We start from the raw sequence: 18,613 nt of genomic DNA on the forward strand, positions 1-18,613 counted from the left end.
ATAGCGGGAGCGGAGTTGTTCGGCTACTAAAAGGTGTGAAAGTCCGACCATGGTTTGTAAAAAGCGGGTAAGAAAAGGTTCGTATGCCCGAATATACACTATCAAAACCGGAAGTGTAGGTGTTCGGCTGCAAGAAGGTGTGAACGTCCGACCAAAGTTTGTAAAAAAGCAGTTAAGAAAAGGTTTGAATATCCAACCGAACATAATCAAAAGCGGGAGCAGAGCTGTTCGACTGCAAGTAGGTGTGAATGTCAGATCATAATTGCTGAAAAATGTGATAGAAAAGACTAGAATGCCAGACAATACATCATCAAAAGCGGGAGAGGTGGTTTTTCGGCTGCAAGTAGGTGTGAATGTCCAGCCATAATTACTCACAAACGGGGGAAGAAAAGGTAGTATTTCCAGACCACACATGATCAAAACAGGGAATGGAGGTGGTTCAGCTGCAAGGTGTGAATGTCTGACTAAAGTTTGTAAAAATCGTGTAAGACAAGGGGCGAATGCCCGACAATCTATGATCAAAAGAGGGAGCGGAGGTTTTCGGCTGCAAGGTCTGAATGTCCAACCATAATTTGTAAAAATCGGGGAAGAAAAGGCTCGAAAGCCCGACTTTACACCATCAAAAGCGGGAGCAGAGGTGTTCAGGTGCAAGAAGGTCTGAATGTCCGACCAATAATTACTGAAAAATGGGTAAGAAAAGGTGCGAATGCCAAATCATACATCATCAAAAGCAGGAGCGGATGTGTTCGGCTACAAGAAGGTTTGAATGTCCAACCAAAGTTTGTAAAAAGCATTAAGAAAATGTTCGAATATCCAACCAAACATAATCAAAAGCGGGAGCAGAGCTGTTCGACTTCAAGTAGGTGTGAATATCAGATCATAATTTGCAAAAAGCTGATGAGAAAGGGTGAGAATGCCCGACTATACACTATCAAATGTGGGAGCGGAGGTGTTCGTCTGTGAGTAGGTGTGAATGTCCAACCATAATTGCTGAAAAATGTGTTAGAAAAGGTAAGAAGGCCGGACCATATATCATCAAAAGCGGGAGAGGTTGTGTTCGGCTGCAAGAAGGTGTGAATGTCCAGCCATAATTACTCACAAACGGGTAAGAAAAGGTACTATTGCCAGACCATATATGATCAAAACAGGGAGCGGAGGTGGTTCAGCTGCAAGAAGGTTTGAATGTCCGACTAAAGTTTGTAAAAAGCGGGTAAGACAAGGTGTGAATGCCCGACAATGTATGATCAAAAGAGGAGCGGAGGTTTTCGGCTGCAAGAAGGTCTGAATGTCCACCCATAATTACTGAAAAATGGGTAAGAAAAGGTGCGAAAGCCCAACCGCACATGATCATAAGTGGATGAGAAGGTGTTCGACTGCAAGTAGGTGTGAATGTAATCAATGTCTAGATAGATTTCAACAAAAAACAACGTTGTACTTTGCAGTAAAAGAAAGTGCAAATCAAAAGTTTTAGGAATCCGAGAATAAACTTATTTTCATGACTTCTGCACGATTTCGGATTTTATGTATAAAATGAATTTCTTCACGCAAACTAAGTTAACACTGCTTTGTCCTTCATATGTACCCATTTCTACATATATTTCAAGCATAAACTTCCTCATATTACCCTGAATGAGAAAGAGCCACACTTGTGATTAAGCCATACCTCCCTTTTGAGGAGTTCTGCATGATTTGGGATTTTATCTATAAAATTAATTCCTTCACTCAAACTATGTTAAAACGGCTTTTACCTTCATATATATCAATGTCTCGATAGATTTAAACAAAAAAAACAACGTACTTTGCAATAAAAGAAAGAGCAAATCAAAAGGAATCCGAGAATAAGCTTATTTTCATGAGTTCTGCACGATTTCGGATTTTATGTATAAAATGAATTCATTCACTCAAACCAAGTTAAAACTGCTTTTTCCTTCATATTTATCAATGTCTAGATCGACTTCAACAAAGAACAACATTGTATTTTGCAGTAGAAGAAAGAGCAAAACTGAAGGATCAGGAATCCAAGAATAAGCTTCTTTTCATACGTTCTGCATGATTTGGGATTATATGTATAAAATGAATTCCTTCACTCAAACTAAGTTAACACTGCTTTGTCCTTCATATGTACCCATTTCTACATATATTTCAAGCATAAACTTCCTCATACCACCCTGAATGAGAAAGAACCACACTTGTGATTAAGCCATACGCCCCTTTTGAGGAGTTCTGCATGATTTGGGATTTTATCTATAAAATCAATTCCTTCACTCAAACTATGTTAAAACGGCTTTTACCTTCATATTTATCAATGTCTCGATATATTTAAACAAAAAAAAAACAACGTTGTACTTTGCAGTAAAAGAAAGAGCCAATCAAAAGTTTTAGGAATCCGAGAATAAGCTTATTTTCATGAGTTCTGCACGATTTCGGATTTTATGTATAAAATGAATTCATTCACTCAAACCAAGTTAAAACTGCTTTTTCCTTCATATTTATCAATGTCTAGATCGACTTCAACAAAGAACAACATTGTATTTTGCAGTAGAAGAAAGAGCAACACTGAAGGATCAGGAATCCGAGAATAAGCTTATTTTCTTATGGGCAAGTGGGAACTGCTTTGTCCTTCATATTTATCAATGTGTAGATGGATTTCAACGTCTTCTACTGCAAAATCCAATGTTTTTCTTTGTTGAAGTCGATCTAGACATTGATGAATATGGAAGGACAAAGCAGTTTTAACTTGGTTTGAGCAAAGCAATTCATTTTATAGCAAAATCCGAAATCGTGCAGAACTCATGAAAGCAGGCTTATACTCGGATTCCTGAAACTTTAGATTTGCTCTTTCTTTTACTGCAAAGTACAACGTTGTTTTTTTGTTTAAATATTTCTAGACATGGTAAATATGAAGGACAAATCAGTTTTAACATAGTTTGAGTGAAGTAATGCATTTTATAAGCAAAATCCCAAATAATGCAGAACTCACGAAATGCTTTTTCTCGCTTTTCACTGCTTTTTACAAACTTTGGTCGGACGTTCACACCTTCTTGCATCCGAACACCTCCGCTTCCGCTTTTGATGATGTATATTCGGGCATTTGAACCTTTTTTTTACCAGCTTTTTACAAACCATTGTCGGACTTTCACACCTTCTTGTGGCCGAACACCACCTCTCCCGCTTTTGATGATGTATGGTCCAGTATTCTTACCTTTTCTAACACATTTTTCAGCAATTATGGTCGGACATTCACACCTACTCACAGCTGGACACCTCCGCTCCCGCTTTTGATCATACAATGTCGGGACATCGCTCCTTGTCTTACCAGCTTTTTACAAACTTTAGTCGAACATTCACACCTTCTTGCAGCTGAACACCTCCGCTCCCGCTTTTGATGATGTATAGTCGGGCTTTCGAGCCTTTTCTTACCCGGTTTTTACAAATTATGGTTGGACATTCAGACCTTGCAGCCGAACACCTCCGCTCTCTCTTTTGATCATACATTGTTGGGCATTCGCACCTTGTCTTACCCGCTTTTTACAAACTATAGTCAGACATTAACACCTTGCAGCTGAACCTCCGCTCCCTGTTTTGATCATGTATGGTCTGGCAATACTACCTTTTCTTCCCCCGTTTGTGAGTAATTATGGCTGGACATTCACACCTACTTGCAGTCGAACAGCTCTGCTCCCGCTTTTGATTATGTTTGGTTGGATATTCGAACCTTTTCTTAACTGCTTTTTACAAACCATGGTCGGACTTTCACACCTTCTTGTAGCCGAACAACTCCGCTCCCGCTATTGATTGTGTACAGTCGGGTATTTTAACCTTTTCTTACCCGCTTTTTACCAACTATGGTCGGACATTCACACCGTCTTACAGCGGAACACCTCCGCTCCCGCTTTTTATGGTGTATAGTCGGGCATTCGAACCTTTTCTTACCCGCTTTTTACAAACTTTGGTAGGACATTCAAACCTTGCAGCCGAACACCTCCGCTCCCTCTTTTGATGGTGTATGTTCGGGCATTCAAACCTTTTCTTACCCGCTTTTTCCAAACTATGGTCGGCTATTCACAGCTTCCTCTCCACCATACTTGTATGGTGGGATATTCACACCCACTTGCATCCGAAAACCTCCGCCCCAAATTTTGTTGATATTTAGTCGGACATTCGCACCTTACCCGCTTTTGGCAAACTATGGCCTTCTTGCAGCCTAACAACTCTGATCTTGCTTTTGATGATGTAAGGTTGGGCATTCAGACCTTGCTTCACCTGCTTTTCACCAAATATAGTCGGACATTCACACCTTCTTGCAGCCGAACACTTCCGCTCCACCTTTTAGTGTTCTATCACACCTTTTGTTTCACCGCATTTTATACATTATGGTTGGAAATTTTCAACCACTTTCATCCGAAGACCTCTCCTCCCGCTTTTGTTAATATATTTGAACTTTAGTTTGACATTCAAACCTTCTTGCAGCTGAACCACCTCCGCTCCCTGTTTTGATCATATATGGTCTGGCAATACTACCTTTTCTTACCCGTTTGTGAGTAATTATGGCTGGACATTCACACCTACTTGCAGCCGAACACAACCTCTCTCGCTTTTGATGATGTATGGACCGGCATTTTTACCTTTTCTAACACATTTTTCAACAATTATGGTCGGAGATTCACACCTACTCACAGCCGAACAACTCCGCTCCCGCATTTGATGGTGTATAGTCGGGCATTCTCACCCTTTCTCATCAGCTTTTTGCAAATTATGATCTGACATTCACACCTACTTGCAGTCGAACAGCTCTGCTCCCGCATTTGATTATGTTTGGTTGGATATTCGAACCTTTTCTTAACTTCTTTTTACATATTTTGGTTGGACGTTCACACCTTCTTGTAGCCGAACACTTCCACTCCTGCTTTTGATGATGTATGGTTGGGCATTTACACCTTTTTTTTGCCCATTTTTCAGGAATTATGGGTGGACATTCACACCTTGCAGCTGAACACCTCCTATCCCACTTATGATCATGTGCGGTTTGATTTTCGAAAAGTTTCTTTCATGTTTTCTAGCAATTATTGATGGACATGTAGACCTTCTTGCAGCTGAACACCTCCGCTCCCGCTTTTGATCATACATTGTCAGGCATTCGCACCTTGTCTTACCCACTTTTTACAAACTTTAGTCGAACAGTCACACCTTTTTGCAGCCGAACACCACCTCTACCGCTTTTGATGATGTATGGTCCAGCATTCTTACCTTTTCTAACACATTCTTCAGCAATTATGGTCGGACATTCACACCTACTCACAGCCGAACACCTCCGCTCCCGCATTTGATGGTCTATAGTCGGGCATTCTACAGCGGAAAAGACTCATTCTTATGTTTGGTTAGATATTCAAACCTTTTCTTAACTGCTTTTTACAAACTTTGGTCGGACGTTCACAATATCTTGCAGCCGAACACCTCCGCTTCCGCTTTTGATGGTGTATATTCGGGCATACGAACCTTTTCTTACCCGCTTTTTACAAACCAAGGTCGGACTTTCACACCTTCTCTTAGCTGAACAACTCCGCTCCCTCTTTTGATTGTGTACAGTCGGGTAATTTAACCTTTTCTTACCCGCTTTTTACCATCTATGGTCGGACATTCACACCGTCTTACAGCGGAACACCTCCGCTCCCTCTTTTGATGATGTATGGTTAGGCATTCGCACCTTTTCTTACCCATTTTTCAGTAATTATGGCTGGACATTCACACCTACTTGCAGTCGAACAGCTCTGCTCCCGCTTTTGATTATGTTTGGTTGGATATTCGAACCTTTTCTTAACTGCTTTTTACAAACCATGGTCGGACTTTCACACCTTCTTGTAGCCGAACAACTCCGCTCCCGCTATTGATTGTGTACAGTCGGGTATTTTAACCTTTTCTTACCCGCTTTTTACCAACTATGGTCGGACATTCACACCGTCTTACAGCGGAACACCTCCGCTCCCGCTTTTTATGGTGTATAGTCGGGCATTCGAACCTTTTCTTACCCGCTTTTTACAAACTTTGGTAGGACATTCAAACCTTGCAGCCGAACACCTCCGCTCCCTCTTTTGATGGTGTATGTTCGGGCATTCAAACCTTTTCTTACCCGCTTTTTCCAAACTATGGTCGGCTATTCACAGCTTCCTCTCCACCATACTTGTATGGTGGGATATTCACACCCACTTGCATCCGAAAACATCCGCCCCAAATTTTGTTGATATTTAGTCGGACATTCGCACCTTACCCGCTTTTGGCAAACTATGGCCTTCTTGCAGCCTAACAACTCTGATCTTGCTTTTGATGATGTAAGGTTGGGCATTCAGACCTTGCTTCACCTGCTTTTCACCAAATATAGTCGGACATTCACACCTTCTTGCAGCCGAACACTTCCGCTCCACCTTTTAGTGTTCTATCACACCTTTTGTTTCACCGCATTTTATACATTATGGTTGGAAATTTTCAACCACTTTCATCCGAAGACCTCTCCTCCCGCTTTTGTTAATATATTTGAACTTTAGTTTGACATTCAAACCTTCTTGCAGCTGAACCACCTCCGCTCCCTGTTTTGATCATATATGGTCTGGCAATACTACCTTTTCTTACCCGTTTGTGAGTAATTATGGCTGGACATTCACACCTACTTGCAGCCGAACACAACCTCTCTCGCTTTTGATGATGTATGGACCGGCATTTTTACCTTTTCTAACACATTTTTCAACAATTATGGTCGGAGATTCACACCTACTCACAGCCGAACAACTCCGCTCCCGCATTTGATGGTGTATAGTCGGGCATTCTCACCCTTTCTCATCAGCTTTTTGCAAATTATGATCTGACATTCACACCTACTTGCAGTCGAACAGCTCTGCTCCCGCATTTGATTATGTTTGGTTGGATATTCGAACCTTTTCTTAACTTCTTTTTACATATTTTGGTTGGACGTTCACACCTTCTTGTAGCCGAACACTTCCACTCCTGCTTTTGATGATGTATGGTTGGGCATTTACACCTTTTTTTTGCCCATTTTTCAGGAATTATGGGTGGACATTCACACCTTGCAGCTGAACACCTCCTATCCCACTTATGATCATGTGCGGTTTGATTTTCGAAAAGTTTCTTTCATGTTTTCTAGCAATTATTGATGGACATGTAGACCTTCTTGCAGCTGAACACCTCCGCTCCCGCTTTTGATCATACATTGTCAGGCATTCGCACCTTGTCTTACCCACTTTTTACAAACTTTAGTCGAACAGTCACACCTTTTTGCAGCCGAACACCACCTCTACCGCTTTTGATGATGTATGGTCCAGCATTCTTACCTTTTCTAACACATTCTTCAGCAATTATGGTCGGACATTCACACCTACTCACAGCCGAACACCTCCGCTCCCGCATTTGATGGTCTATAGTCGGGCATTCTACAGTGGAAAAGACTCATTCTTATGTTTGGTTAGATATTCAAACCTTTTCTTAACTGCTTTTTACAAACTTTGGTCGGACGTTCACAATATCTTGCAGCCGAACACCTCCGCTTCCGCTTTTGATGGTGTATATTCGGGCATACGAACCTTTTCTTACCCGCTTTTTACAAACCAAGGTCGGACTTTCACACCTTCTCTTAGCTGAACAACTCCGCTCCCTCTTTTGATTGTGTACAGTCGGGTAATTTAACCTTTTCTTACCCGCTTTTTACCATCTATGGTCGGACATTCACACCGTCTTACAGTGGAACACCTCCGCTCCCTCTTTTGATGATGTATGGTTAGGCATTCGCACCTTTTCTTACCCATTTTTCAGTAATTATGGGTAGACATTCACACCTTCTTGCAGCTGAACACCTCCTCTCCTGCTTATGATCATGTGCAGTTTGATATTCGAAAATTTTCTTTCATGTTTTCTAGCAATTATTGATGGACATTCAGACCGTCTTGAAGCTGAACACCGTCTTGAAGCTGAACACCTCCGCTCCCGCTTTTGATGGTGTATAGTCGGGCTTTCGAGCCTTTTCTTCCCCGGTTTTTACAAATTATGGTTAGACATTCAGACCTTCTTGCAGCCGAAAACCTCCACTCCCTCTTTTGATCATACATTGTCGGGCATTCGCACCTTTTCTTACCCGCTTTTTACAAACCATGGTCGGACTTTCACACCTTCTTGTAGCCGAACAACTCCGCTCCCGCTATTGATTGTGTACAGTCGGGTATTTTAACCTTTTCTTACCCGCTTTTTACCAACTATTGTTGGACATTCACACCGTCTTACAGCGGAACACCTCCGCTCCCTCTTTTGATGGTGTATGTTCGGGCACTCGAACCTTTTCTTACCCGCTTTTTACAAACTATGGTCAGACATTCAAACCTTCTTGTAGCCGAACACATCCACTCCTGCTTTTGATGATGGGTATTCAAACCTACTTGTTGCCCGCTTTTCATTAATTATGGGTGGACATACACACCTTGTCGCAGCCAAACACCTCCGCTCCCTGTTTTGATCATGTATGATTGGACATTCGCACCTTTTCTCACCCGCTTTTTACTATGGTCGGCCATTCACAGCTTCCTCTCCACCATACTTGTATGGTGGGATATTCACACCCACTTGCATCCGAAGACCTCCGCCCCCACTTTTGTTGATATTTAGTCGGTCATTCGCAGCTTACCCGCTTTTGGCAAACTATGGCCTTCTTGCAGCCAAACACCTCTGATCTCGTTTTTGATGATGTAAGGTTGGGCATTCAGACCTTGCTTCACCTGCTTTTCACCAAATATAGTCGAACAGTCACACCTTCTTGCAGCCGAACACTTCTGCTCCACCTTTTAGTGTTCTATGGGGTATTCACACCTTTTTTTTCACTGCATTTTATTGATTATGGTTGGAAATTCTCACCCACTCTTATCCGAAGACCTCTCCTGCTTTTGTTAATATATAGTCGGGCATTAGAACCTTTTCTTACCCGCTTTTTACAAATTACGGTCGAACATTCACACCTACTTGCAGCCGAACACCTCCGCTCCCGCTTTTGATGGTGTATAGTCGGGCTTTCGAGCCTTTTCTTCCCCGGTTTTTACAAATTATGGTTGTATATTCAGACCTTGCAGCCGAAAACCTCCGCTCCCTCATTTGATCATACATTGTCAGGCATTCGCACCTTGTCTTACCCGCTTTTTATAAACTTTAGTCAGACATTCACACCTTGCAGCTGAACCACCTCCGCTCCCTGTTTTGATAATGTATGGTCTGGCAATACTACCTTTTCTTACCGGTTTGTGAGTAATTATGGCTGGACATTCACACCTACTTGCAGCCGAACACCACTTTTCCCGCTTTTGATGATGTATGGTCCGGCATTCTAGTCTTTTCTAACACATTTTTCAGCAATTATGGTTTGACATTCACACCTACTCACAGCCGAACACTTCCGCTCCCGCTTTTGATTATGTTTGGTTGGATATTCGAAACTTTTCTTCACTGCTTTTTACAAACTTTGGTCGGACATTCACACCTTCTTGCAGCCGAACACCTCCGCTTCCGCTTTTGATGGTATATATTCGGGCATTCGAACCTTTTCTTACCCACTATTTACAAACCATGGTCGGACTTTCACACCTTCTTGTAGCCGAACAACTCCGCTCCCGCTATTGATTGTGTACAGTCGGGTATTTTAACCTTTTCTTACCCGCTTTATACCAACTATTGTTGGACATTCACACCGTCTTACAGCGGAACACCTCCGCTACCTCTTTTGATGGTGTATGTTCGGGCATTCGAACCTTTTCTTTCCCGCATTTTACGAACTACGGTCGGACATTCAAACCTTCTTTTAGCCGAACACATCCACTCCTGCTTTTGATGATGTATGGTTGAGCATTCGCACCTTTTCTTACCCATTTTTTACAAACTATGGTCGGACATTCACACCTTCTTGCAGCTGAACACCTCCGCTCCCGCTATTGATTGTGTACAGTCGGGTATTTTAACCTTTTCTTACCCGCTTTTTACCAACTATTGTCGGACATTCACACCGTCTTACAGCGGAACACCTCCGCTCCCGCTTTTTATGGTGTATAGTCGGGCATTCGAACCTTTTCTTACCCGCTTTTTACAAACTATGGTAGGACATTCAAACCTTCGTGTATCCGAAAACCTCCTCTCTCTCTTTTGATCATACATTGTCGGACATTCGCACCTTTTCTTACCCGCTTTTTACAAACCATGGTCGGACTGTCACACCTTCTTGTAGCCGAACACATCCGCTCCCGCTATTGATTGTGTACAGTCGGGTATTTTAACCTTTTCTTACCCGCTTTTTACCAAGTATGGTCGGACATTCACACCTTCGTACAGCGGAACACCTCCGCTCCCTCTTTTGATGGTGTATGTTCGGGCATTCAAACCTTTTCTTACCCGCTTTTTCCAAACTATGGTCGGCTATTCACAGCTTCCTCTCCACCATACTTGTATGGTGGGATATTCACACCCACTTGCATCCGAAAACCTCCGCCCCAAATTTTGTTGATATTTAGTCGGACATTCGCACCTTACCCGCTTTTGGCAAACTATGGCCTTCTTGCAGCCTAACAACTCTGATCTTGCTTTTGATGATGTAAGGTTGGGCATTCAGACCTTGCTTCACCTGCTTTTCACCAAATATAGTCGGACATTCACACCTTCTTGCAGCCGAACACTTCCGCTCCACCTTTTAGTGTTCTATCACACCTTTTTTTTCACCGCATTTTATACATTATGGTTGGAAATTTTCAACCACTTTCATCCGAAGACCTCTCCTCCCGCTTTTGTTAATATATTTGAACTTTAGTTTGACATTCAAACCTTCTTGCAGCTGAACCACCTCCGCTCCCTGTTTTGATCATATATGGTCTGGCAATACTACCTTTTCTTACCCGTTTGTGAGTAATTATGGCTGGACATTCACACCTACTTGCAGCCGAACACAACCTGTCTCGCTTTTGATAATGTATGGACCGGCATTTTTACCTTTTCTAACACATTTTTCAGCAATTATGGTCGGAGATTCACACCTACTCACAGCCGAACAACTCCGCTCCCGCATTTGATGATGTATAGTCGGGCATTCTCACCCTTTCTCATCAGCTTTTTGCAAATTATGATCTGACATTCACACCTACTTGCAGTCGAACAGCTCTGCTCCCGCTTTTGATTATGTTTGGTTGGATATTCGAACCTTTTCTTAACTTCTTTTTACATATTTTGGTTGGACGTTCACACCTTCTTGTAGCCGAACACTTCCACTCCTGCTTTTGATGATGTATGGTTGGGCATTCACACCTTTTTTTTGCCCATTTTTCAGGAATTATGGGTGGACATTCACACCTTGCAGCTGAACACCTCCTCTCCCACTTATGATCATGTGCGGTTTGATTTTCGAAAAGTTTCTTTCATGTTTTCTAGCAATTATTGATGGACATGTAGACCTTCTTGCAGCTGATCACCTCCGCTCCCGCTTTTGATCATACATTGTCAGGCATTCGCACCTTGTCTTACCCACTTTTTACAAACTTTAGTCGAACAGTCACACCTTTTTGCAGCCGAACACCACCTCTACCGCTTTTGATGATGTATGGTCCAGCATTCTTACCTTTTCTAACACATTCTTCAGCAATTATGGTCGGACATTCACACCTACTCAGAGCCGAACACCTCCGCTCCCGCATTTGATGGTCTATAGTCGGGCATTCTACAGCGGAAAAGACTCATTCTTATGTTTGGTTAGATATTCAAACCTTTTCTTAACTGCTTTTTACAAACTTTGGTCGGACGTTCACAATATCTTGCAGCCGAACACCTCCGCTTCCGCTTTTGATGGTTTATATTCGGGCATACGAACCTTTTCTTACCCGCTTTTTACAAACCAAGGTCGGACTTTCACACCTTCTCTTAGCTGAACAACTCCGCTCCCTCTTTTGATTGTGTACAGTCGGGTAATTTAACCTTTTCTTACCCGCTTTTTACCATCTATGGTCGGACATTCACACCGTCTTACAGCGGAACACCTCCGCTCCCTCTTTTGATGATGTATGGTTCGGCATTCGCACCTTTTCTTACCCATTTTTCAGTAATTATGGGTAGACATTCACACCTTCTTGCAGCTGAACACCTCCTCTCCCGCTTATGATCATGTGCAGTTTGATATTCGAAAATTTTCTTTCATGTTTTCTAGCAATTATTGATGGACATTCAGACCGTCTTGCAGCTGAACACCTCCGCTCCCACTTTTGATGGTGTATAGTCGGGCTTTCGCACCTTTTCTTACCCGCTTTTTACAAACCATGGTCGGACTTTCACACCTTTTAGTAGCCGAACAACTCCGCTCCCGCTATTGATTGTGTACAGTCGGGTATTTTAACCTTTTCTTACCCGCTTTTTACCAACTATGGTTGGACATTCACACCTTCTTACAGCAGAACACCTCCGCTCCCTGTTTTGATTATGTATGGTTTGACATTCGCACCTTCTCTCACCCGCCTTTTACTATGGTCGGCCATTCACAGCTTCCTCTCCACCATACTTGTATGGTGGGATATTCACACCCACTTGCATCCGAAGACCTCCGCCCCCACTTTTGTTGATATTTAGTCGGACATTCGCACCTTACCCGCTTTTGGCAAACTATGGCCTTCTTGCAGCCAAACACCTCTGATCTCGCTTTTGATGATGTAAGGTTGGGCATTCAGACCTTGCTTCACCTGCTTTTCACCAAATATAGTCGGACATTCACACCTTCTTGCAGCCGAACACTTCCGCTTTTAGTGTTCTATGAGGCATTCACATATTTTTTTTCACCGTATTTTATAGATTATGGTTGGAAATTCTCACCCACTCTCATCCGAAGACCTCTCCTCCCGCTTTTGTTAATATATAGTCGGGCATTCGAACCTTTTCTTACCCGCTTTTTACAAATTATGGTCGAACATTCACACCTACTTGCAGCTGAATACTTCCGCTCCACCTTTTAGGTATGTATGGTTGGCATTTGCACCTCTTTTTATACTTATTGCTGAAGATTAAGTTGTTCTTTCTCAAACTACAAATTTTTTTTAATTGTTGAAACTTGATTTGAAGTGGATAAATAAGGAGGACAAACAGTTTTAAGTCAGGCTGATAGAAGGAATTAATTTTATAGCAAAATCTGTATTTCGTCATATGTCGAGAGATGCTTATTGCTGAAGAAGTTCTTTCTCATTCTACAAAGTACAACGTTGTTTATCGTTGAAACTTGATTAGACATGAATAAATATGAAGGACAAAGCAGTCTTAACTTGGTTTGAGTTAATGAATTCGTTTTATAGGAGAATCCGAATTCGTGCATAACTCATAAAATAGAGCTTATTTTCGGATTCCTGAAGAATGAGTCTGGTTCTTTCTCATAATACAAAGTTTGTTGTTTATTGTTGAAACTTCATCAGAAGTGAAGAAATAAATGAATGCCTATCAACAAATGTGGGATCTAAACTCTACTGCTTCCTCTAAAATAATTTCTTTTCTCAATTCAGAAATGTGTGTGTGTAAGTCACAACACCCGTGACACCAAAACGGCTTTCTTTTCTCTACACTCTGCACTATGAGCACACACACCAAATCAGAAAGGCTTTTTTCTCTCTTTTCTACATTATGGACTGTGGGGACACAAAACCGCTCTCTCTCTTTTTTTTTTTTTTATCGTGTGCCAGGGCGTTGTCTCACGTATTAGATTATGCTTAAGATACGAATGGGTTTATCAGTCACATCAGAATCCATACATACTGATCCTCCCGTAATAAAATGGTCGGATCTTATCAAACACACTTTGTTTCTTGTGACAATCAAGTCAGCGAAACAGCGTATACACGTCAAGACACTGAATCAAGTTTGCCACAAGAACTCATAAGTTTGGCAGTATTGCTCTGCCGTCAGCAATCATACACCCATTTTATTTTCGTGAGACATGTGCAAGCACCTGTTCATCTACTGTTCTATCACTATGAATTAGTGATCTATTATCAATAAGGATACTTCTACAACTACTATCAAAGTATGTCCGTACTTCTTATGTTGTCAGTTGCTATATATGAATAAGTGGGTAGCTACTGACAAGCATTAAGCATGTCACACAGCCCAAACATATAACATTTCAGGACACACCACACAGTTAACAACCACAGTGAAGCGTGTCAAAGCCCATGTAACATTCAACAGGACACTTACACAACACATTCAAATCAAACAGTCAGACAACATACAAGAACATATACCCCAGCCGGCATTGCTCCCTGCCTATTTTCGTACAGCACACTATGTGTGCGCACACCTTTATTCACAAACTCTTCAACTTATACTCTTTTACCGAAGCTACTACAGCTCGATTGGCCGAATACCCTTTGATCCTATTTCGGTGAATTTGACATCTGCCTTACATATAACAGATTAGCGGTTTAGCAGTTTTAATTTAGTATGAGTGAAGGAATTCATTTTATAGCAAAATCCGAAATCATGAAGAACTCATGAAAGTAAGCTTATTCTCGGATTCCTGAAACTTTAGATTTGCTCTTTCTTTTACTGCAAAGTACAACGTTGTTTTTTTTGTTTAAATCTTTCTAGACATGGTCAATATTAAGGACAAAGCAGTTTTAACATAGTTTGAGTGAAGGAATTCATTTTATAGATAAAATCCCAAGAGTCTGCTGAGAAAAGAGAGTGAATGCGAAGTAGACTTTAACACGGCTATGGGAGCGAGCCGAGTGTGGGCTAACCGGGAGAATTGCTTGAAAGAAACGCGACACCGAATGAGCGATCAGAACAAAGCCTCAATACGGGATTCTCGTGGTGTTTTTGTTGCTGCCTTGTCTTTTGCACAGAGTAAAAGACAAGGCAGCCATCGAATAGGGCCCGATTGTTCCTAGTTGGTCAGCCGAGGAGCAAGGGGGGGGGGGAGCAAGCGTCTCAACCAAGCAAAGCTCACCATGGGGAAGGTGGCTATGCCAACTGGCCTGATGCCCTGCTCCCGCAGTGACGGATAATCGTACTCTGGTTTCTCTTCATAACGTACAAGTCTTTCGCCTTTTACTAAAGATTTCTGTGGAGAGCAGCACTAATGAGTTGTTTCTATTTTTGGCAGGCTTTACCTTTGCAGGTGAAGCCCTTTCTGTCTGTGCAAAAGAAATCTTCTTACTGTGCAGAGTGACTTCTCTGAGTAGAGTCGCCTTACTTGTTGCGACTGTGCCGATGTTCGAAGCTGGAGTGCAAAGTTGTTGCTTGAATGGTGCTTGCTGGAGCGTGCGGGAGTGCAAAGTTATACCATTTAAAAGGGCTGAAGAGTGCTCAGTGCAGCGGGTGGGCGACACTCTGGCCACCTTGAAAACCGAGGTTACATCCACTACCAGGGGCAGCCCAAGTTCTGCCGCAAGTGTGGTGAGCATGGGCACCTGGTTGAGGCTTGTACCAAGGTGTTATGTGGGAAGAGCAGAGAAATTGGGCAAACTTTTCGAGAGTGTCCAAATGGCAGGAAATGTAATCTCTGTGGAGAATTAAATCACCTCTTCAGAGATTGCCCTAAATCTTTTGCCAACAAATTAAAGACGGTAAAGCCACAGTCAAGCCAACAAAGAGAAGGAGACAACTCAGGGAGACAACTCACCGACAGCCTCGTACTGATTCGAGACATCATTGATTACGCTAGAGACAGAAACACCCGGCTTGTCATCTTAAATTTAGACTTTGAAAAAGCATTTGATCGGGTCTCGCATCAATATCTCTTTCAGGTGTTGCAGCCATCGAAAAGGGCCCGATTGTTCCTACTTGGTGAGCTTTGCTTGGTTGAGACGCTTCGATGGCTGCCTTGTCTTTTACTCTGTGCAAAAGACAAGTCAGCCACAAACACCACGGGAACACCGTATTGAGGCTTTGTTCTGACCACTCATTCGGTGTCGCGTTTCTTTCAAGCAATTCTCCCGGTTAACCCGCACTCGGCTCGCTCCCAGAGCCGTGTTAAAGTCCACTTCGCATTCACTCTCTTTTCTCAGCAGATTAAAAGAAAGTTTCATCTTGGGCTCCCTGAAACTTCCATCCTGCACCGCTGTTTGCTTTTTCACAAGAGCAGAGGAGAGCGCACCGTTCCCAGCGGCACTGCAGTACCGGGTCGAGGCTTGGAGTGAACGGAGCAAGCTTCTTTATCAACTCCTATTCTTAAAAATCCATTTAATATGTAGTCCTCGTATAGAGGACATATTAAACTGATAAGAACAGATACTACACTTGATCTTAGCCAAAAGGCCGAGAAGCGATAACTGTCCACTGTTTCAGGTCCGAGGGCCCTTGCTGGCACAATGCGCACTTGTAGCAGTGTTCTTTTTATGGCCATAGGTGGCCAGAGTGTCACTCCCGCACGCTCCAGCAAGCACCATTCAAGCAACAACTTTGCACTCCAGCTTCGAACATCGGCACAGTCGCAACAAGTAAGGCGACTCTACTCAGAGAAGTCACTCTGCAAAGTAGCAAGATTTCTTTTGCACAGACAGAAAGGGCTTCACCCGCAAAGGTAAAGCCTGCCAATAATAGAAACAACTCATTAGTGCTGCTCTCCACGGAAGACTTTAGTAAAAGGCGAAAGACTTGTATGTTATGAAGAGAAACCAGAGTACGATTATCCGTCACTGCGGGAGCAGGGCATCAGGCTAGTTGGTATAGCCACCTTCCCCATGGTGAGCTTTGCTTGGTTGAGACGCTTGCTCCCCCCCCCCCTTGCTCCTCGGCTGACCAAGTAGGAACATTCGGGCCCTATTCGATGGCTGCCTTGTCTTTTACTCTATGCAAAAGACAAGGCAGCAACAAAAACACCATGAGAATCCCGTATTGAGGCTTTGTTCTGATCGCTCATTCGGTGTCGCGTTTCTTTCAAGCAATTCTCCCGGTTAGCCGACACTCGGCTCGCTCCCATAGCCGTGTTAAAGTCTACTTCGCATTCACTCTCTTTTCTCTGCAGACTCTTGGGATTTTATCTATAAAATGAATTCCTTCACTCAAACTATGTTAAAACTGCTTTGTCGTTCATATTTACCATGTCTAGAAAGATTTAAACAAAAAAAACAACGTTGTACTTTGCAGTAAAAGAAAGAGCAAATCTAAAGTTTCAGGAATCCGAGAATAAGCTTACTTTCATGAGTGCTTCACGATTTTGGATTTTGCTATAAAATGAATTCCTTTACTCAAACTAAATTAAAACTGCTAAACCGCTAATCTGTTACATGTAAGGCAGATGTCAAATTCACAAATTCAGCAGCTTCGGTAAAAGAGTATAAGTTGAAGAGTTTGTGAATAAAGGTGTGCGCACACATAGTGAGCTGTAGGAAAATAGGCAGGGAGCAATGCCGGCTGGGGTATATGTTCTTGTATGTTGTCTGACTGTTTGATTTGAATGTGTTGTGTAAGTGTCCTGTTGAATGTTTGGGCTTTGACACTTCACTGTGGTTGTTAACTGTGTGGTGTGTCCTGAAATGTTATATGTTTGGGCTGTGTGACATGCTTAATGCTTGTCAGTAGCTACCCACTTATTCATATATAGCAACTGACAACATAAGAAGTCTGGACATACTTTGATAGTAGTTGTAGAAGTATCCTTATTGATAATAGATAAACTAATTCATAGTGATAGAACAGTAGATGAACAGGTGCCTGCACGTCTCACGAAAATAAAATGGGTGTATGATTGCTGACGGCAGAGCAATACTGCCAAACTTATGAGTTCTTGTGGCAAACTTGATTCAGTGTCTTGACGTGTATACGCTGTTTCGCTGACTTGATTGTCACAAGAAACAAAGTGTGTTTGATAAGATCCGACCATTTTATTACGGGAGGATCAGTATGTATGGATTCTGATGTGACTGATAAACCCATTCGTATCTTAAGCATAATCTAATACGTGAGACAACGCCCTGGCACACAATCAAAAAAAAAAAGAGAGAGCGGTTTTGTGTCCCCACAGTCCATAATGTAGAAAAGAGAGAAAAAAGCCTTTCTGATTTTGTGTGTGTGCTCATAGTGCAGAGTGTAGAGAAAAGAGAGAAAAGAAAGCCGTTTTGGTGTCACGGGTGTTGTGACTTACACACACACATTTCTGAATTGAGAAAAGAAATTATTTTAGAGGAAGCAGTAGAGTTTAGATCCCACATTTGTTGATAGTCATTCATTTATTTCTTCACTTCTGATGAAGTTTCAACAATAAACAACAAACTTTGTATTATGAGAAAGAACCAGACTCATTCTTCAGGAATCCGAAAATAAGCACGAATTCGGATTCTCCTATAAAACGAATTAATTAACTCAAACCAAGTTAAGACTGCTTTGTCCTTCATATTTATTCATGTCTAATCAAGTTTCAACGATAAACAACGTTGTACTTTGTAGAATGAGAAAGAACTTCTTCAGCAATAAGCATCTCTCGACATATGACGAAATACAGATTTTGCTATAAAATTAATTTCTTCTATCAGCGTGACTTAAAACTGTTTGTCCTCCTTATTTATCCACTTCAAATCAAGTTTCAACAATTAAAAAAAAATTGTAGTTTGAGAAAGAACAA

At 42.1% G+C, this 18,613-nt stretch overlaps 3 non-coding genes across 3 annotated transcripts; 1 reads left to right on the forward strand and 2 right to left on the reverse strand.

Annotated features, from left to right (window-relative positions):
• Positions 1–15,058: 15,058 nt before the first annotated feature.
• LOC140280601 (U5 spliceosomal RNA) lies at positions 15,059–15,172 on the forward strand. The gene has a single exon (XR_011909541.1). It is a non-coding gene; the product is annotated as a U5 spliceosomal RNA (small nuclear RNA).
• Positions 15,173–16,136: 964 nt separating this feature from the next.
• LOC140280524 (U2 spliceosomal RNA) lies at positions 16,137–16,320 on the reverse strand. The gene has a single exon (XR_011909483.1). It is a non-coding gene; the product is annotated as a U2 spliceosomal RNA (small nuclear RNA).
• Positions 16,321–16,562: 242 nt separating this feature from the next.
• On the reverse strand, positions 16,563–16,676 carry LOC140280741 (U5 spliceosomal RNA). The gene has a single exon (XR_011909671.1). It is a non-coding gene; the product is annotated as a U5 spliceosomal RNA (small nuclear RNA).
• Between the last annotated feature and the right edge of the window lie 1,937 nt (positions 16,677–18,613).

This window comes from Leuresthes tenuis, unplaced genomic scaffold, assembly GCF_036924035.1.
Source record: "Leuresthes tenuis unplaced genomic scaffold, fLeuTen1.0.hap1 SCAF_21, whole genome shotgun sequence".
Taxonomy (NCBI): domain Eukaryota; kingdom Metazoa; phylum Chordata; class Actinopteri; order Atheriniformes; family Atherinopsidae; genus Leuresthes; species Leuresthes tenuis.